Source organism: Pecten maximus, chromosome 3 (genome assembly GCF_902652985.1).
Source record: "Pecten maximus chromosome 3, xPecMax1.1, whole genome shotgun sequence".
NCBI classification, from domain to species: domain Eukaryota; kingdom Metazoa; phylum Mollusca; class Bivalvia; order Pectinida; family Pectinidae; genus Pecten; species Pecten maximus.
Window position 1 is genome coordinate 18961085 of NC_047017.1, and position 21816 is coordinate 18982900.

General features: G+C 32.6%; 15 non-coding genes across 15 annotated transcripts; 6 read left to right on the plus strand and 9 right to left on the minus strand.

Moving 5' to 3' along the window:
- Nucleotides 1-205: 205 nt before the first annotated feature.
- Trnap-agg lies at nucleotides 206-277 on the minus strand. The gene has a single exon. It is a non-coding gene; the product is annotated as a tRNA-Pro (tRNA).
- Nucleotides 278-999: 722 nt separating this feature from the next.
- On the plus strand, nucleotides 1000-1071 carry Trnap-ugg. The gene has a single exon. It is a non-coding gene; the product is annotated as a tRNA-Pro (tRNA).
- Nucleotides 1072-2214: 1143 nt separating this feature from the next.
- On the minus strand, nucleotides 2215-2286 carry Trnap-agg. The gene has a single exon. It is a non-coding gene; the product is annotated as a tRNA-Pro (tRNA).
- An 834-nt stretch (nucleotides 2287-3120) lies between these two features.
- Trnap-ugg lies at nucleotides 3121-3192 on the plus strand. Its single transcript has one exon. It is a non-coding gene; the product is annotated as a tRNA-Pro (tRNA).
- Nucleotides 3193-4723: 1531 nt separating this feature from the next.
- Nucleotides 4724-4795, minus strand: Trnap-agg. The gene has a single exon. It is a non-coding gene; the product is annotated as a tRNA-Pro (tRNA).
- An 801-nt stretch (nucleotides 4796-5596) lies between these two features.
- Nucleotides 5597-5668, plus strand: Trnap-ugg. The gene has a single exon. It is a non-coding gene; the product is annotated as a tRNA-Pro (tRNA).
- A 1539-nt stretch (nucleotides 5669-7207) lies between these two features.
- Trnap-agg lies at nucleotides 7208-7279 on the minus strand. The gene has a single exon. It is a non-coding gene; the product is annotated as a tRNA-Pro (tRNA).
- Nucleotides 7280-7645: 366 nt separating this feature from the next.
- On the minus strand, nucleotides 7646-7717 carry Trnap-cgg. The gene has a single exon. It is a non-coding gene; the product is annotated as a tRNA-Pro (tRNA).
- A 779-nt stretch (nucleotides 7718-8496) lies between these two features.
- Trnap-agg lies at nucleotides 8497-8568 on the minus strand. Its single transcript has one exon. It is a non-coding gene; the product is annotated as a tRNA-Pro (tRNA).
- An 824-nt stretch (nucleotides 8569-9392) lies between these two features.
- Nucleotides 9393-9464, minus strand: Trnap-agg. The gene has a single exon. It is a non-coding gene; the product is annotated as a tRNA-Pro (tRNA).
- A 570-nt stretch (nucleotides 9465-10034) lies between these two features.
- Nucleotides 10035-10106, minus strand: Trnap-ugg. The gene has a single exon. It is a non-coding gene; the product is annotated as a tRNA-Pro (tRNA).
- A 297-nt stretch (nucleotides 10107-10403) lies between these two features.
- Trnap-agg lies at nucleotides 10404-10475 on the plus strand. Its single transcript has one exon. It is a non-coding gene; the product is annotated as a tRNA-Pro (tRNA).
- Nucleotides 10476-11326: 851 nt separating this feature from the next.
- On the plus strand, nucleotides 11327-11398 carry Trnap-cgg. The gene has a single exon. It is a non-coding gene; the product is annotated as a tRNA-Pro (tRNA).
- A 1461-nt stretch (nucleotides 11399-12859) lies between these two features.
- Trnap-ugg lies at nucleotides 12860-12931 on the minus strand. Its single transcript has one exon. It is a non-coding gene; the product is annotated as a tRNA-Pro (tRNA).
- Nucleotides 12932-13206: 275 nt separating this feature from the next.
- On the plus strand, nucleotides 13207-13278 carry Trnap-agg. Its single transcript has one exon. It is a non-coding gene; the product is annotated as a tRNA-Pro (tRNA).
- The last annotated feature ends 8538 nt before the right edge of the window (nucleotides 13279-21816 follow it).

Consider the following 21816-nt stretch of genomic DNA (forward strand, 5'->3'; position numbering starts at 1 on the left):
AAACAGAATACATGGTTAGTATCTTACAATACAAGGTTTATTTTTGGCTGGGATCGGAAAGACGTGATGGCTCGCCAAAGACTCGCCACCTCGTCTTTCCTAACCCTCGCCAAAAATAAACCGTGTATTGCAAGATACTAACCATGTATTCTCTATGTACAGATGTAAGTATTTCGAACAAAATCTTTGATATGAATAAAAAGTGGGGCTCGTCCGGGATTCGAACCCGGGACCTCTCGCACCCTAAGCGAGAATCATACCCCTAGACCAACGAGCCATGATTCCTGCGCCGCACCGATGTTTAAAGTCCAGAAGTCTGTTTAGTGTAAATAGAGATAAGCTCTTTGTCCGAAACTTCAGCTACGTGGTAATTTAGATAAAAGGTCGTGTATAAGGTTTCCTATTACAACGCTCAATGGCTTAATGCAAAGATAAATATGTTGTTTAATCTATCTCTGACGATTTATTAAGAGTTCGTTACCTTTCTTGGTGTGTCCTTTTTTTTATTTTGTTTAGATAATATTTTATGTGAGTAAGATACATACAGTCAACGACAATTATAATTATGCGATATAAGATATATATATATATATATGTATATGCAAATGTATGTCTCTAAACATCAAGTCTAACTTAACTGGTGAGACACTATAAAAACTAGGTTGTTTTTCAGTATAAAAATAGATGTAAGATATCTTATAAAATCCAAATCAACGTACACCACTACACCTATACGTACATATGTCTGAGTGTGTGTGGGCGTATGTGTGATAGCTATTAACAGTTTTCCTGCCACGTAACAAGAATTCTCTCGGATGATGAAATCTTAGGAAAAAACATACTTGTCGGAACTCATTTACTTCAATTTTCAACAGTCAAGAAATAATAACTGTATGTATTCAATATCAAGTTATTGTATTTGATGGCAGGGGTGCGACGTCATAAGAAATATATTTAGATATCGTTTTAAGCCATCTCGTACATATTAAAACTAACGGCGGCTCGTTGGTCTAGGGGTATGATTCTCGCTTTGGGTGCGAGAGGTCCCGGGTTCAAATCCCGGACGAGCCCGATTTTTTTTCTTCTTTTTATTCATATACAATTTTCACACTGTCTATGTATATTTATTATTCCTATTACATTCATATACATATAGTTTAATTAGCTGTATTATGTAAAGACATTCAAAACACATTTTTTCTTCGTGATAGAGTCTGTAATCTGTACATAATTAGCCCTTTTAATGCGAGGTATGGCATCATATCTGTTAAATGAAATGTACAATAGCAATCTTCTTAATGGTAAAGTTCTTTTACATGGGTTTTCATTAAAATATAAACTACTTATATATAACTAATCAACACAATACCAAAACAAATATCAACACAAGACCAAAACAAACATCAACTCAATACCAAAACAAATATCAACTCAATATCAAAAATATCAACTCAATACCAAAAATATCAACTCAATACCAAAACAAATATCAACTCAATACCAAAACAAATATCAACTCAATACCAAAAATATCAACTCAATACCAAAAATATCAACTCAATACCAAAACAAATATCAACTCAATACCAAAAATATCAACTCAATACCAAACAAATATCAACTCAATACCAAAAATATCAACTCAATACCAAACAAATATCAACTCAATACCAAAAATATCAACTCAATACCAAAAGACTAGTTTAATGAAAATATGCAGAATTTAATTAACAAATGAACTGTTGCCAGACTGTATTTATTATCAATAATTCGATGACAATTGATTATCAGCTGTCACTCAGATTCTATCAACACAGATAATAAATAAGTCAGCTAGGTGTCAGAGTTATATAAGCGTCTTGTGACACTTGTTTCTGATTCCTATTTGTATAATTTATATGTTGTATATATATTGTTAAATGGAAATTGACAAATAAAACACAGTTTAAACTTAATAAGTCAGCCGTGCTAATAGCTCATTTATATTTCAGAGTTTAAATCTTGAAATATTTTCGTACCTGTCAATATATAAAAGTCTGTCTGTATTTCATTAGCAGTGGAAAACTTATAAAATTGTCTCATTTCTATTAAAAACTGAAATTATTACTCGATATATTTGATGACCTGTGTTGTGTTGGTACGTTTATGTTTGATTAATATCTGACGCTCTTAAATATTTCGATAAAAATGCATATAAGAACATGTGCAAAAGTGGGGCTCGTCCGGGATTCGAACCCGGGACCTCTCGCACCCTAAGCGAAAATCATACCCCTAGACCAACGAGCCATGTCCTAAATATGTTTGTGGGAAAGAGGTGTATTAAGAGCAGACGTTTATCTTGGGATAAGATCTTTGTCCGTTTAGCTATATAATAATGTAGATAAAAATAGCGTTTCTTGTCTATAAGGCTATTTATTGACTAGCAACGTTCTTTTCCTCGTTTATCGGTATCGTTCAGTAACTGAACATACCATAGATTGATTTGTATCTGAGATATACTATTGTAAAGTGCTACTTTATTACATACACGAGTTTTTGGTTGAGTTATATTCTCACTCTCTAATTAGTATGATTTAAAGTTACAGATTTTAATAGATTGTACCATCGTTACCTAAAATGTATTTCACGTAAGGTTTGAAATGACACATTTAACTTGTGTAAATGGTTATCAATAAATGATTTATTTATTTATTTATTTATTTATTTGTTTACTAATTTATTTATTTGTTTATTTATTAGTTTATTTATTTATTAGTTTATTTATTTATTTGTTTGTTTGTTTGTTTATTTATGTATTTGTTTGTTTGTTTGTTTATTTATTTATTTATTTTTTTTTTTTATTCTTCTTGGATGATGAAATCTTTAGAAAGTCACACCGCCTGTCAGAAATAAGACGTACAGTATTACCTTTAACTCGGCTATATATGTACAGGTATAACTAATTAGCCGTGTAATTCAGATAAGTATGAATGACATGGACTATATATAACATTGACAAAGTACAGTTTACTAATATATAGTTTGTCACTACGGTTTCTTTCAGGAGTCGGTCCTACTGCTTCGAACATATGGTGTCTTATTTATCCTAAATAGTAATTTAGATAAAAAGGGTTTAACAGCGGCTCGTTGGTCTAGGGGTATGATTCTCGCTTTGGGTGCGAGAGGTCCCGGGTTCAAATCCCGGACGAGCCCGATTTTTTTTCTTTTTATACATATACAATTTTCACACTGTCTATGTATATTAATTATTCCTATTACATTCATATACATATAGTTTAATTAGTTGTATTATGTAAAGACAATCAAAACACATTTTTTTCTTCGTGATAGAGTGTAATCTGTACATAATTAGCCCTTTTAATGCGATATATGGCATCATATCTGTTAAATGAAATGTACAATAGCAATCTTCTTAATGGTAAAGTTCTTTTACATGGGTTTTCATTAAAATATAAACTACTAATATATAACTATTCAACACAATACCAAAACAAATATCAACACAAGACCAAAACAAATATCAACTCAATACCAAAACAAATATCAACTCAATACTAAAACAAATATCAACTCAATACTAAAACAAATATCAACTCCATACTAAAACAAATATCAACTCAAGACCAAAACAAATAGCAACTCAATACCAAAAATATCAACTCAATACCAAAACAAATATCAACTCAATACCAAAAATATCAACTCAATACCAAAAATATCAACTCAATACCAAAAATATCAACTCAATATCAAAACAAATATCAACTCAATACCAAAACAAATATCAACTCAATACCAAAACAAATATCAACTCAATACCAAAAATATCAACTCAATACCAAAACAAATATCAACTCAATACCAAAACAAATGTCAACTCAATACCAAAAATATCAACCCAATACCAAAAATATCAACTCAATACCAAAACAAATAGCAACTCAATACCAAAAATATCAACTCAATACCAAAACAAATATCAACCCAATACCAAAAATATCAACTCAATACCAAAAATATCAACTCAATACTAAAAATATCAACTCAATACCAAAACAAATATCAACTCAATACCAAAAATATCAACTCAATACCAAAACAAATATCAACTCAATACCAAAACAAATATCAACTCAATAACAAAAATATCAACTCAATACCAAAAATATCAACTCAATACTAAAAATATCAACTCAATACCAAAAGACTAGTTTAATGAAAATATGGAGAATTTAATTAACGAATGAACAGTTGCCAGACTGTATTTATTATCAATATAATACACTGTCGATGACAATTGATTATCAACTGTCACCCAGATTCTATCAACACAGATAATAAATAAGTCAGCTAGGTGTCAGAGTTATATAAGTGTCTTGTGACACTTGTTTCTGATTCCTATTTGTATAATTTATATGTTGTATATATATTGTTAAATGGAAATTGACAAATAAAACACAGTTTAAACTTAATAAGTCAGCCGCGATAAAAGCTCACTTATATTTCAGAGCTTAATTTTTGAAATATTTCCGTACCTGTCTGTATTTTATTAGCAGTGGAAAACGTATAAAATTGTCTCATTTCAATTAAAAACTGAAACTATGTCTATTATATTAACTCAATATATTTGATGAACTACGTTGTGTTGGTACGTTTATGTTTGATTAATATCTGACGCTCTTAAATATTTCGATAAAAATGTATAAGAACATGTGCAAAAGTGGGGCTCGTCCGGGATTCGAACCCGGGACCTCTCGCACCCTAAGCGAAAATCATACCCCTAGACCAACGAGCCATATCTTTAAAATGTTTGTAGGAAAGAGGTGTATTGAGAGCAGACGTTTATCTTGGGATAAGATCTTTGTCCGTTTAGCTATTTAATAATGTAGATAAAAATAGCGTTTCTTATCTATAAGGCTATTGACTTCCAATTTTCCTTTCCTCGTTTATCCGTATCGTTCAGTAACTGAACATACCATATATTGATTTGTATCTGAGATATAATAATGTAAAGTGCTACTTTATTACATACACGAGTTCTTGGTTGAGTTATATTCTCACTCTCTAATTAGAATGATTTAAAGTTACATATTTTAATAGATTGTACCATCGTTACCTAAAATGTATTTCACGTAAGGTTTAAAATGACACATTTAACTTGTGTAAATGATTTATTTATCTGTTTACTAATTAATTAATTTATTTATTAATTAATTTATTTGTTTATTTATTTATTTGTTTATCTATTTGTTTGTTTATTTATGTATTTGTTTGTTTGTTTGTTTGTTTATTTATTTATTTAATTTTTTTTTTATTATTATTCTTGGATGATGAAATCTTTAGAAAGTCACACCGCCTGTCAGAAATAAGACGTACAGTATTACCTTTAACTCGGCTATATATGTACAGGTATAACTAATTAGCCGTGTAATTCAGATAAGTATGAATGACATGGACTATATATAACATTGACAAAGTACAGTTTACTAATATATAGTTGTCACTACGGTTTCTTTCAGGAGTCGATCCTACTGCTTCGAACATATGGTATCTTATTTATGCTAAATAGTGATTTAGATAACAAGGGTTTAACAGCGGCTCGTTGGTCTAGGGGTATGATTCTCGCTTTGGGTGCGAGAGGTCCCGGGTTCAAATCCCGGACGAGCCCGATTTTTTTTCTTTTTATACATATACAATTTTCACACTGTCTATGTATATTGATTATTCCTATTACATTCATATACATATAGTTTAATTAACTGTATTATGTAAAGACAATCAAAACACATTTTTTCTTCGTGATAGAGTGTAATCTGTACATAATTAGTCCTTTTAATGCGAGGTATGGCATCACATCTGTTAAATGGAATGTACAATAGCAATCTTCTTAATGGTAAAGTTCTTTTACATGGGTTTTCATTAAAATATAAACTACTTATATAGCAATCTTCTTAATGGTAAAGTTCTTTTACATGGGTTTTCATTAAAATATAAACTACTAATATATAACTAATCAACACAAGACCAAAACAAATATCAACTCAATACCAAAACAAATATCAACTCAATACCAAAACAAATATCAACTCAATACCAAAAATATCAACTCAATACCAAAACAAATATCAACTCGATACCAAAAATATCAACTCAATACCAAAACAAATATCAACTCAATACCAAAAATATCAACTCAATACCAAAACAAATATCAACTCAATACCAAAACAAATATCAACTCAATACCAAAAATATCAACTCAATACCAAAAATATCAACTCAATACCAAAAATATCAACTCAATACCAAAACAAATATCAACTCAATACCAAAAATATCAACTCAATACCAAAACAAATATCAACTCAATACCAAAAATATCAACTCAATACCAAAACAAATATCAACTCAATACCAAAACATATATCAACTCAATACCAAAACAAATATCAACTCAATACCAAACAAATATCAACTCAATACCAAAAATATCAACTCAATACCAAAAATATCAACTCAATACCAAAAATATCAACTCAATACTAAAAATATCAACTCAATACCAAAACAAAATCAACTCAATACCAAAAATATCAACTCAATACTAAAAATATCAACTCAATACCAAAAATATCAACTCAATACTAAAAAGATCAACTCAATACCAAAAATATCTACTCAATACCAGAAGACTAGTTTAATGAAAATATGCAGAATTTAATTAACGAATGAACTGTAGCCAGACTGCATTTATTATCAATATAATTCACTGTCGATGACAATTGATTATCAACTGTCACCCAGATTCCATCAACACAGATAATAAATAAGTCAGCTAGGTGTCAGAGTTATATAAGTGTCTATGACACTTGTTTCTGATTCCTATTTGTATAATTTATATGTTGTATATATATTGTTAAATGGAAATTGACAAATAAAACACAATTTAAACTTAATAAGTCAGCCGTGCTAATAGCTCATTTATATTTCAGAGCTTAATTTTTGAAATATTTCCGTACCTGTCTGTATTTTATTAGCAGTGGAAAACGTATAAAATTGTCTCATTTCAATTAAAAACTGAAACTATGTTTATTATATTAACTCAATATATTTGATGAACTACGTTGTGTTGGTACGTTTATGTTTGATTACTATCTGACGCTCTTAAATATTTCGATAAAAATGTATTAGAACATGTGCAAAAGTGGGGCTCGTCCGGGATTCGAACCCGGGACCTCTCGCACCCTAAGCGAAAATCATACCCCTAGACCAACGAGCCATGTCTTAAAAGTGTTTGTAGGAAAGAGGTGTATTAAGAGCAGACGTTTACCTTGGGATAAGATCTTTGTCCGTTTAGCTATATAATAATGTAGATAAAAATAGCGTTTCTTATCTATAAGGCTATTGACTACCAATGTCTTTTCCTCGTTTATACCATAGATTGATTGATATCTGAGATATAATATTGTAAAGTGCTACTTTATTACATACACGGGTTTTTGGTTGAGTTATATTCTCAATCCCTAATTTGAAACCAAACTTATGCTTTTTCAAGCTAAAACCTTGGATTATACATAAAACCACTTTAAATGCCCAATTGAAAATTGTGAACTAAAGTAAACAAAGTAAAAATATGTCAAAAGTTGGGCTCGTCCGGGAGTCGAACCCGGGACCTCTCGCACCCGAAGCGAGAATCATACCACTAGACCAACGAGCCAATTGAAGATAAATAGATAAGTTTTTAAACTTGCAATTTACAACTCAGTGAAAATATCTAACACAAATTTATCATTGATCCCCAAGCCAATATACATACGTAAGCTTTCTTAATGATTAAAAGTTGCATATCTTTAATAGATTGTACCATCGTCACCTATAATGTATTTCATGTAAGGATTTAAAATGATGCATTTAACTTGTGTAAATGGTTATTGATTGATTGATTGATTGATTGATTGATTGATTGATTGATTTATTTATTTATTCTCCTTGGATGACGAGAATTAACGAGAATTGTCAAACATCAAATTTTATTTTTAATGACAATGAATCAGCATATTGTGACTATAGCTTTCTGTTTGTCAAACCTAAATTATTATCTAGTGTATTACTTATTGTCTTTTTCTGAATTTTGTATATATATAAAAAAAAAAACTCATCTTACAATTTGTCTGGTAAAGTTTCTTTACTATAAATGATCAGGGCTCGTCCGGGATTTGTTCCCGAGACCTCAATCATTTTCTAAAAATTCATTGTGAGTTTTTGATTAACCACTCTAAAGTTCACATGCGTATTCCATTGTAGGTAGGATTAAGCAATAAATATAAATATCTGAATGGTGGCAATATATACATACTCGTATCTCTATCTTAGACACAAATATTTCTAATTTAAAAACAGATATCTACAATTTGAAAGAAATATTATTACCACATTACTGTTTGAAACGAAAAGAATTGTAAATGGTTCATGGGGGGGAAAAGAAGCACAAAAGTTGGGCTCGTCCGGGATTCGAACCCGGGACCTCTCGCACCCTAAGCGAGAATCATACCCCTAGACCAACGAGCCATACTTAAATGGTATGATTTGTTTAAAAATGAGAGTCACGCGGCCTGTCAGGGATATTAAAGACCTATTAGCTTTAACTGGCTATACATGTACAGATTAACTAACTAGCCGTGTAATTCAGAAGTATGAATGGCATGGTTAGCTATATATTACATCGACAAAAAATATATCAATATAATTCACTGTCGATGACAATTGATTATCAACTGTCACCCAGATTCCATCAACACAGATAATAAATAAGTCAGCTAGGTGTCAGAGTTATATAAGTGTCTATGACACTTGTTTCTGATTCCTATTTGTATAATTTATATGTTGTATATATATTGTTAAATGGAAATTGACAAATAAAACACAATTATTTTTAATGACAATGAATCAGCATATTGTGACTATAGCTTTCTGTTTGTCAAACCTAAATTATTATCTAGTGTATTACTTATTGTCTTTTTCTGAATTTTGTATATATATAAAAAAAAAAAACTCATCTTACAATTTGTCTGGTAAAGTTTCTTTACTATAAATGATCAGGGCTCGTCCGGGATTTGTTCCCGAGACCTCAATCATTTTCTAAAAATTCATTGTGAGTTTTTGATTAACCACTCTAAAGTTCACATGCGTATTCCATTGTAGGTAGGATTAAGCAATAAATATAAATATCTGAATGGTGGCAATATATACATACTCGTATCTCTATCTTAGACACAAATATTTCTAATTTAAAAACAGATATCTACAATTTGAAAGAAATATTATTACCACATTACTGTTGGAAACGAGAAGAATTGTAAATGGTTCACGGGGGAAAAAGAAACACAAAAGTGGGGCTCGTCCGGGATTCGAACCCGGGACCTCTCGCACCCTAAGCGAGAATCATACCCCTAGACCAACGAGCCATACTTAAATGGTTTGTTTAAAAGTGAGAGTCACGCGGCCTGTTAGGGATATTAAAGACGTATTAGCCATGACTCGGCTATACATGTACAGGTTAACTAACTAGCCGTGTAATTCAGATAAGTATGAATGGCATGGTTGGCTATATATTACATCGACAAAAAAGTGCAGATTATTAATATATAGTTTGTCAATACGGTTTCTTTCAGGAGTCTTTTGATTAACTAATTATTCTAGTTCCTTGATTAAATATTATTTCGAGAAAGCGTGTGTGGTTATTTGTATAAAAAATACATTTCTGGTTAATATTATACGTTCCTAAATAGTTTATAAGTCAAGAAAAACATTTTTTGAAAAAAGCAGCCACGTTACTACCATATGTACATACAATACATACAAATATCGACAGTTGAAATGGAATGAAAGTTAGAAAAGGTGGTAAAATTATTTACAACTAATAACAATAACACTCTAACGTCACACTCAAATAATAAAATTTTCGACACGATTTTGTTTTTGTTTTTTTACGAAAACTTTACAAATTGCATACCATTTTAAAACAAGATCATAATGGGCTCGTCCGGGATTTGAACCCGGGACCTCTCGCACCCAAAGCGAGAATCATACCCCTAGACCAACGAGCCGCTGTTGAAACACATTTATCTAAATTACTATTTAGAAATAAATAAAATAAACACTGTTTTCGAAGCGAGTTGGACAAACTTCTTGAAGTAAATCATAGCGACAAATTATAAATTAGTAATCCGTATTTTGACAATGTTTAATATAACTCATATCATTCATACTCAAATCCGAATTACACGGCTACTTGGTTATACCTGTACATATATAGCCGAGTTATAGATAATACGTCTTATCTCTGACAGGTGGTGTGAGAGAGAGTACGTCTCTCTACTAAAAAACATACACGTTTTTAGTATGGCTCGTTGGTCTAGGGGTATGATTTTCGCTTAGGGTGCGAGAGGTCCCGGGTTCGAATCCCGGACAAGCCCAACTTTTTCGTTTATTTTTTTCCCCGAACATTTCAAACAATAATAATATATTAAGTGGCTTTAAAAAGCTTCCAAACGTGAGTTGGGATAATGTAGATTATACCATAGATAAATTACGAGTTAAACTGCTGGCCAAGCTTCTTTGAAGGTTTGAAAATCGATAGAGTTAAAAGTAACACAATGAACATGTATACAGCTATCTGTGCATATCTGTGATTTTCCCCATGAGATATGGTTAGATAAAACAGATAAATCGTTTCATAACAGTCAGATATCTAATTTCAAAAGTTTAAAAAAAAACTAACAATCCACGAAGCAGCCTTAAAACTCTAACGCGGGGTGTTGATTTTTTAATGGGATTTGTACATTAAGCTGCAGGGCCTAGTTGTTAAAAAGGTTAATTTGGCTAGTCAAAGTTTAACAACAATTTTAAAATCGTGCTTTAATCAGTTCTGGTAAAACTAACTTGACAAAATTTTATGAAACTAGAGCACTCGGTAGTCTCTTTCCTAAGGAATACACACATTCAGGTTTTGAAGTGAAGGAGAAATGATATTTTTAACTAGTCAAGTCATTAAGCTAATCATCTTTAGAACAATTGGATCCTGTTTGTTATAAAATGATATATCGTCTTCTTAAATTGTCATAGTTAATGGAGGAAATCACACTCATATCCGTACGACAACGTTTTATCATGCAATGGTTTATAGATATATACATGTATGTATTTATATATCAAACACTATTTAAATGTTTCCTTGATAGTAGGGTTGGCCGAGTATGATTTCTACCGATTACAATTTATCATGTCAAATCGAAATTTTGATTGTTATCTATCACAATATACATGCGGCTCGTTGGTCTAGTGGTATGATTCTCGCTTCGGGTGCGAGAGGTCCCGGGTTCGACTCCCGGACGAGCCCAACTTTTGGTTAACTTTTAATTGTTTTATTAATTAGCTGTGGTAATTATGATAATGTCTTTGGCTAAAGAAGGGGAACAAATGCTACAGGTATGGCAAGTCATTCTCGTTATTTAAAATCAGATATCTCTATTAAATATTAAATAGAGATATCTCTATATGGATACTAATATCTCTATTAATTAATTCAATAAAGATAGTTGTATTTCAAATAGAGATATCTGTATTCCAAAAAGAGATATCTGTATTTTGAAAACGTATTTTTTTTTTTTTTTTTTTTTTTGTAATTTAAATAAAGATCTCTGTAATTCAAGTACAGATATCTGTATTTCAAAGAAATTTTATCATTATTATATCCCTATTTAAAATAAAGATATTTCTATCTATTAAATGAATATAGATATTTGTATTGTGTCAATAAATGCAGGTGTCTTTTTAAAATTATTTTTAATACAGGTCTCTGGGACGTCAAAACAATTTGATTTGAAAAATAAATAGATGAAAAAAAAAGATCCCTTTTGCTATCTTCATTTTTTGGGAGTTACTGCCCTTGATACGTATAATGCATACCAGGCCGTTGGAGATATTGGTTACATATTTTACGTCCAGAACGTCATAACAGATGTTGCACGCCTCATTTACATTCCGAAGTCCAAGGATCCGTTTACAATGTGTGATAGTGTCCGTTTATTGTCGCTTATTTCTATCTTATCTTTAACAACCTTAACTTTCTGTACAACACCTCATTTCGACTTCTAATGTTGGATCCATTATGTATTCTGTTCTATTATGATTTTGATGGAGTTTTCCTTCATCAGCCAATATTTGGAGAAACATTTTCCGTAATCGATCAATGGGTAGAAATGATTGCCTATGTTCTAAATGTAAATGAACCCAGGGGACGAATAATGACCAGTGCCGGAACAATCTTAAGAATGTAAAGTTCATTGCTGGTAAAGAACAGTATCTGTGTGTCTCTGTTAGGTGGCATTGGCGGGTAATTAAAACAAGGATTCACAAGACAATGGGCCGATAATCAATGACCATGGAACGTTGGTCTATGGACATTAATTTGCATGAATGCGTGTATTATAAAAAACTGAACACAACGCCATTATTACAGTACACAGTAGTTCATGAACGTCCATAACGTGTGAATCATCTGCTAGATTTCAGGAGAGAAGAAGATCTCCGTGTTAATAAGTATACTAGTATATACAAACTAAATTCTTTTTGACCTTCATAGTTACAACGCACAAATGACGTCAAAAATTACTTAGACGAATGCTGCTCTGACACAAGTCAGGGAATGAAAGTTAGAAAAGGAAATGAAATTATTTACAACTAATAATGATAACAGTGTAACTTCACATTTACAATCAAATATCAAAATGTCACACACGAGTTTTTGTTTCAATTATAACTTTACAAATTGCATACCATTTTAAAGTAAAAGCATACCGGGCTCGTCCGGGATTTGAACCCGGGACCTCTCGCACCCAAAGCGAGAATCATACCCCTAGACCAACGAGCCGCTGTTACATACTTTTGTTTAAATAACTAGTTAGGATAAATAAGATAAAATAAAAGGGTATTGGAGCGAGTTGCACCGACTCCATGAAATAAACCGTAGCGAAAATTACACATTAGTAAACTGTATTTTGACAATGTTTGATATAGCTCATTGCATTCAAACTCTTACCCGAACTACAGGACTTATACCTGTACATGTATAGCCGAATTATAGACAATACATCTTATCTCTGAGAGGCGGTGTCACGGTCTCTCTTCTACAAACCATTCCAGTATGGCTCGTTGGTCTAGGGGTATGATTCTCGCTTAGGGTGCGAGAGGTCCCGGGTTCGAATCCCGGACGAGCCCCACTTTTTACTTATATCAGTTTCATTTTTTACGTCCACAAAATTAAAACCTGGAACAAATTGGGCGAAAAAATATGGGTATGGCGTAAGGAGGATTAGCGAACAAAGGCCTATAATATAACTCTCAATATTTTAAAGTATATGTACAATTAATATTAATGAGGGGAAAGGATGTTCCATACAAATATGATCCAGGATATATTTCCTGTGGAATACATTGGAATTCCGAGAGTTATTTCTAGTGTCGGGGACTTGACTCGGCAGAATGGTATTTTCTACCTATGGAACTCTTTAGCAAACATATATTATTGGCAAAAACTTTAAAGGGTTCGCCACAAGTTATATCAACACTTTCGATTCTCTTTCCTTATGAGAACAATTGCGCATGAAGGGTTTGGACGAGGTTTATCAATGTGTTACTTGAATATATTGCCCTGTCTTGTCTATTTTTATTTAATTAACGTGAGAATTTCAATTAAAACGTGACCGTTTACCAGGTCAGTAGTGGTACTGTTACATCAGCGGAGGTTCCGGTTAGATACTCTATGCTGATAACAGTCATAGCCTACATGTATATGATTTCATTTCATTGGAGATGCAATCGACATACATGTTCATATACTATTGGACATACATGTATGTAAATAAATCTTTGTTGTTGCCACTTAAATAATCTTCATAATTGGATAACAGTATCTAAGATTAGAGGAAAATATCTATGTACATTTCTGAAAACTTTGATCAGTATACCTACTACATGAAAAGAAGAATGGTTTGAGCATTTCCATTCTGATGTTCAAATACACAAGTAAACAGTTAATTGGATTAACATTGAAGAGATCGTCGTCCATTTTATTCGAGATACGTTTGGACGTTGCAGTTCATACTTACACACGTAATCAACCACATAACACTTTTTAAAGTACTTATATAGACAATGACCTATTGTTCGAATATTACAGTGACATATTGTCAATGGATAACAATGACGTATTGTCCGAAGATAACAATGCCTCACGGGTATTTATGTCACTATTATACGATTATCTAGAAGAATCATGCAGACAAACGGATCAAAATTGTTGACACAATGCAGTTCTGACAAATGTTGAAGGGCAACTGTTACTTGAGTATGCATTTAACATCATTTATGATATATGAATTATAAAAGTAGAACAAAAATGACAACAGAACACTCGAATTCAATCAATTTTTTTTTTCAATCTTTTGTTTGTTTGTTTGGTTGTTGTTGTTGTTGTTGTTTTTTTTTTTTTTTTTTGGTCAACTTTTGCGGCTTTCCACAATCTAATGTTTGTCTTAATGGCATTTTGATTGACACATAGATAAATATACATAAATACGACACATACAAGTATGAAGGTAATTTATAGAAATTCCAAATTGATATGAATTTACTTAAATACCAATTAATTAATTCCAACGAATTATTGAAGACACTTGGGGTTTGGAGATGAAATGAAAAATACTTAAATGCCAATTATTTGACAATAACGAAGTTTTGAAGGTATGCGTAGTTAGAGGATGGAGTTAAAATACTAGATAGTTTAATTGTTGTTTTGAAAACCATAATTTCATTATTAAAAGAAAGAAGGTGTATATAAAAACGATTATATATGTGTGCATGTGTAAAATTTTATTGGATGTGTCCGGGATTCGATCGCGGGACATCTCGCACTTTAGTATGACATCGAAGGTTTAAGACAGTTTTCCGTGTACCCAAGAATTGTGTAAACAGCTATAATATGAAACAAGCAATTCCTGCCAAGAGCAAAGCCACAATACAATACAAATTTCAACCAAAACTTCCAAACATATTCGACATTCTATCTTTAAAATTTCCTTTCCAGCGCAAAAACATCAAAAATGTAGACCAATATGAATCAGTCGTTGATATCGGTTATTTTCGGCATTCTTCTTGGCCAATCGGTTACTCAAGGCTTGTAATTACATGCAACCTGTATATGTTGTCTTTTCTTATTTAGAATCAACGTGTTCGGCAAAATGAAGCCATATCGCAGCAAACATGATCAAAGGCTCTGAGCAGAATAATGTATCGCCCATTATCACACTATCCCTTTGTGTTTGTTAACAGTACAATACACAATGCTAATGTTGTCAATATTGACAATACTGTGTCTTTGTTGTTCATATTATTCATGGTAACGTGTCCCCAAGTATATTGAATGTCAGCAATAAAAACAGCGTTACATTTGGCGCTGTGGAATTTCTTATCGATTGGATCTCTGCTGATGTGTCCACTCTATTAGGTCAAGCCATGAAATGTAAGGACAGCCTAGTTATTCTATTACCGTGATTATATCTATATATATCTTATATGTATATCTCTATCTTATGGAGCGGACTATATGTTGTATTTTTATATATTCCCATAAATATGTTGCGACATTTGTGCAAGATGTATTACGCAAATCAAAACAATTTTACGGCTTTAATCAATTCATCAATTTAGTATTTATTAAAAAATGACCATCAGACACAATATTATTGCTTATGGGGGCCATGGAGACTTCATTTTCATAGGTTCATCTGTACTTACTTTCTGATTGCCGTCTTAATATTTCCCAATCAATAAACGTGTCTCTTACTTGGTATTCAGATCCTATGTTTCGTTTATCAAATTTGGTAAGAGCAACCGGATTAAAATGTCTGCAGAAAGAATGCTTCTCTGTATTCTGCATAAAATACCTTTCCTAGCCATCACAAGATACATATATAAAACAGCATAGTACCTTAAAATGATTTCCCGGGACATTCCCCGACCGACAGTAGTAACAGTCATGATTCCATTGAAAAAACACTCCTCTGCCATAGTAGACTATGCAATGATTAGTTGGACAGCCAATCAACTTCATTGCTGAATCTATATTTATTTTTATGCATTCAGCGCATAGCTGAATTAAAACAGATTAGTGTGTTTAAAGGCCTCAATGCCACTTTTCTTGGCTGCTCAGAAAGTCATCCTCTGAATGTTAGGTGCTACCTCGTCGATATAAACGAATATAAACAAATGAGACCAGTCCTTGGATTAGTGTCAGGATGAATGGGTGCGCTATCCACAAATTACAACTAACACAATCGTGGCTTAGCGGAAAGCTTTTATTTCTGATAAAATAGAAGAAACGTTTATGGTACAACAGAGGGCCAGGAAGTCAAATAGAAGTGGGTCAGTTATAAAATTTATATTGATCGTACAACATAGGGAACTCCTGTAATGGTTTGGATACACAATCAGTTTTAATCATGCAGTCAATGAAATGGGGACGCCATAATGAGAATATTATTGCCTTTTATCTATTTGTTCCTTCAGTATTTCCCTGTGGTCACATGTTCAATATGTATTCATCGTATTTACATTTCAGGGAAGTGCCACGGACGGAATACCAAAATGTGTAAAAAACAAACTGTAATATTCCGTCTTAAAATAAACAAAAGAGCCCAAAATGATTATAATAGGACTATTTACATGATGATCCTTAATATACAGGAATGAGACCAATTGTTCTCGGAAAATAAATGTCTTCTGCGTTATCGGCGGTACCCACAATGGATAATTCTAAAATAAGTATGTGATCTTCATACAGCGATGGTTTCTGAAAAAAAGATGGTTGTGATGGTCGTTGAATGCATGTGTATTTACTTTTTGAAAGTCTATTAGCTCGAGGTCGGTTATATATATAAACGTCTTTGCCCAAGTAATAACTATGGTATGTCCAAGCTAAAATAATGATAATTTAAAAGTTGATCACTGACCTCAATGCAGATGTGATCAGTGGCACACTTCATATTGATTATAATGGGGCCTCTTTAGCAAAGCTTACAGCAGAAGTAGGTCCCAAAGACACTTCTGTCTGATGAAAATACCAACACTCTCACCCTCATAAAGCGTAACATTGTATATAGTATGTACGTCGTATATCGCATACGTACAGATGAATACTAATTAAGACAAAAATAATGGTATTCAGGAAAGGTTGGGGAATTCCTGCAAATTGAAGATTTACATGAGGAGATTAAGTGGACGAGATTGTTAAACAATTTTCATTTCTAGGGCATTGACTTTACATGTGGTGGTTTCTTTTCCAAAGGCCCAACTGACTCCTCTGAGAATTTTTTTTTTCAATTCAATTTGTCACTAAAACAGCAAAATGAATTATCATGAGAAAGGAGTAGTTGATTAAGTTGGTTTCAATATTTTAAAAATAAAGATAACAGATCATTTTTTTTGCAAACATTGGCAAAATTATATAGCACAATCAACTAGTGCTAGACAATATGTCAATTTGTCTATAACTTTTGGGGTTTACCTAGATTTAATTAATGCACAGAAGTTCTAACTAGAATGAGAACGTCTGCTCATACCATATTATGAATATAGAATCGGGGAAATGGCATCAGCTGAATCATATACGAGGGCTGATTGATAAGTTGTGAGCCTCGCATTGAAGGAGGTACTCAAGGGTGTTCTTTTCAAGTGCTACTATTCTCTGACTATATAGGGCCTTGTACCAAGGACTGGTCTCATTTGTTTATATTCGTTTATATCGACGAGGTAGCACCTAATATGCAGTGGATGACTTTCTGAACAGCCAAGAAAGGGAGTTCTGTAAACGTGGCATTGAGGCCTTTAAACACCGCTGGCAAAAGTGTATAGATACTGAAGAGGATTATGTTGAAAAAATAATACAATTTGTCCGGCGAAATTCAATTCCTTCAATATGAGGCTCACAACTTATCAATCAGCCCTCGTACCAGCAAACTAACGGGTTTGTGTGTGCTTGTGTCTCAGAAATTAGGACTGATGGGTCTAAACGAAAGACAGCTATCAAGACCATAGCAGAGAAGGTAGAGAGGAAATCATGTTGTTTATGATGTAGACAAGATGGGCCGAACTGGGGACCAAACAACAGCGAGCAGTGATTGATCACCACTGCTTAACCGCCAACCAGATGACGTCGTGGAAATAGGGTCGAAATGGCCGATGGCGGTTGAAATCCACCTGATGACGCTGTCAACAGTAGTCTTAATAAGCGAAGTAGCGGTTAGATTCAACAACCACAGAGAAATATGTAAGTTCATGGGAAATGAAATAACAAACCGTTTTATAGCACAAAAATGTACCATGTTTCACTTTGAAAATGTACCATATTCGTTTTATTACAACTAAAACAACATTTTTCCTTTATTTATAACCATATTTGTCAGAGCAAACAATAATTATAATTACATATTACAATACCTAAAGTATATTACCACAAGATATGTACACGTACGTTACGAACGTTAAATTATTGTAAACAATCTGCTGTACTATCATTGACATTCAGTGAACTGAACACTACACTTTTACTTATTGTAGTACAAAGGCATAGTTTGCCTATTGCATTTATGAAGGAATAAATATGTACATAAAGTTTATTGCAGAAAAGTAACAATGCTATTTCCATTTTGGAAACTTTAAAATTCATTGAATGAATTACATTTCAGGTCAAATTCATGTTAGTTTCATGTGAAAGTTTTCAGGTCGGATTGACCTGAAAGAAGCCGAATAATCATGTCAATTAACCTAAAATTGATATGAAATTGACCCTAATATGAACTGATATTGACCTGATTTTTTTTTCATTTAAGCATTGATGTCTTTTTTTTTTAGTTTCATCGGGGTATGAAACAAATTTATTTGCAAACAAAATTTGTTTCATACCCCGATGAACCTAAAAAAGAAATGACATCAATGCTTATGATTAATTTTTGAAAACGATTTTCTAATTTAAAACATGTTTTATGTACAATTTTACTGGTTTTAAATGGGATTCTTTTTCTCAAATCAATACGCAACGTCAATTATCGTATTGTGACGTCACATTTTTCGCGCCATTCTCGGAATTTCTTTCATAGAAGAATGAAAAGAATTTTTCGACCAATCACATTTGAGTATTTACCATGAAAACAAAGAAAAATTGATTATTTGAAATTGACCTTATTTTCAGGTCCTTTTCATGTCAATATACCTCGAGACATTTTTTTGCCTGAGTATTATTGTTTGGGAACCAAATTAGTGATAGACTTTCTTAGTAATTTTAAGAAATGAAAGTTTTCCATAGATCTTGGTGACAAGGATTTGTCTAGCCAATATATCTCAGAATGCATTTCTGTCAACTCCCTAACACGTGTTATGGAGCGGACCGTAATGCACTCTGGGATAGATTGATGTTGGCCTATCGCCACGTAAGGCGACAATAACGCAGTATGGGCCTACGTCATTAATTACATTCCAAGTCCGTTATCAAAGATAATTACCGTTGTTACATTTACCACATTGGTAGCTCACTACGATAATTATCAACGCCTGAATCTGACCTTGACTCTTTATCACCAGAATTCACCTCCTCAACTACAGTAAACCATGTACGTCGACGTAAGCAATGTTGACCATCCTGAATGTTTGTTTGTTTGTTTGTTTGTTTGTGTTTTATTATTTTCATTGTTTGTTTTTTTTATTTGGAGGGGAAGGGGGGTTGGGGGGGGGGGGGGGGGGGGGGGAGCGTTGTAGCATGGTGAGGTTTCGTTTCAAACAGAGGTTATGAGGAGAATTACGTGGCTGGTTAATTCCCGTAATTGTATAAATGTTGAAATATTACTCTTGATGGTAAAGCATTAGTTGCACATGGCCCTTTTTGATAAGAGGCCCCATTGTCTGCTCTATAATCTCACCAAACCAGTCCTTTCTATACTTACACAAACAGGGTTTGTATTTTGACATTAAGGGCATATTTATGTTCTATATCTTAGTAAGGGGTACCGCTCTATTACAAACACATGCAGTTGCGTTAAATCAATAGTAGGTTATCAGCGGAAGTAACTGTGTTGATCCATACATCCATGTACAGTACACTAATACAGTTTAAAATGATCATATCTGAGCTTCAGAGTCAAAACCTGATGTCCCGCTAGGTACCCAACCTCTATGTAATGTCTATATATCGATCGTGTCTTTATTTGTCTCTTCTGGCTGTGGTGATATGTTCCATAGGGATGTGGCACACATTGCAAGGTTCAAATATCATATATGTCAACATATACATGTACATTGTATATGTATGGTATGTTGGATATGAATTTGTGTCACATCCCGGGGATATGTGTTTATTGTTTTCCCAGTATATTTTTTTGCTGATTATTTCCAAAAGTAAACGCAACCTAATACAAAAATAGTATGCAACATATATGCGATTCATAAAGTTGTCTTCCTTCGTCAATTGTGTTACTATGTTATATATAAATATTTATGTATAAACAGGGCGGTCCGGGTATTTATGTAGTCTTATAGACGATTTTATCACTATCACTGCGCCATTTCAAACTTAATCTTTTAAGAACGTGGATGTGGCGCAGTGGTGAAAGCTGTATAAGCTTAATTATACTATCATTAAGGAGGTAAATAAGCATGTCGGTAACAAATTAGCTTCTTATGTAGACTTCTTTACCATAAAAATGTATCCGTATCATATGTCAATTACCTACAGAGGTTTCGAGGGATGCAGGTTGATTAAACATCATGATCTGATTTTGAAATTTCCTTGTATGTCATGAAGTCAGACGTATCCGGTTGATATGCCTGGTGGTTCCATTGTCCCCACACTAGTTCGTATTTTGAGGATGTGGCTCCACCCTGATTTGACCTAGATCTATTTAGCAGGTGTTGTCGATGTAGAAGTAGAATCTAACATTTCCGGAACACCAGGTCCTTGTATTTATGTAAGGATTTCCACGCAATCTGTATACATTGTATGTACTATTCTCATTTTGCGCTCGTTTTCTTTCTCTTTTCTTTTTTCCTTTTTTTAAGATTTTGAGTTAGAATTATGGTTTCGTATTTATGTTAGTATTCTCTGTTGTTTTTAACAATAAGTAAGGCATTCATACTTAAATTAAACGCTGTCTTTCCAGCAAAGGAACGTCTACATATTGTCATTCATAAGGTATATGATATTTATTCCGTAAATGTTAACACATATGTAATTGACAAAATGGAAAATTTAAAAGCACCTGCCTTACCAAAGATGTCCAGAAATGTTTGTAAAAAAGTGGTTTTGTTTATTAAAACACCAAGAGCACTTATCAGTGGATATCATGAACTTGACACCGGGAAAACTATGTACATACGTAATTTTAAAATAATTGTGAGCTAGCTTGTATCAAAATACCATTTTCTTGATATCAAAATACCATTTTCTTGATATCAAAATACCATTTTCTTGATATCAAATTAATTAGATGATATCATGAATTGAAAACTGTTTCACAAACATCTTGAAACAATCTCATTGCATTGTTTTTTAAGGTCAAAATGTCATCCGTACCAGCTGTATATGTGTTATATAGGAAGAGTCTATCTTCAGGGGTAAAGGGTATAAGACAGGTCCACTTTTCAAACTCAGGTTTTTTTGTTCAAACTATGTTTACCTTCGATATTTTTTTTTCAATAGCAACAGAATGA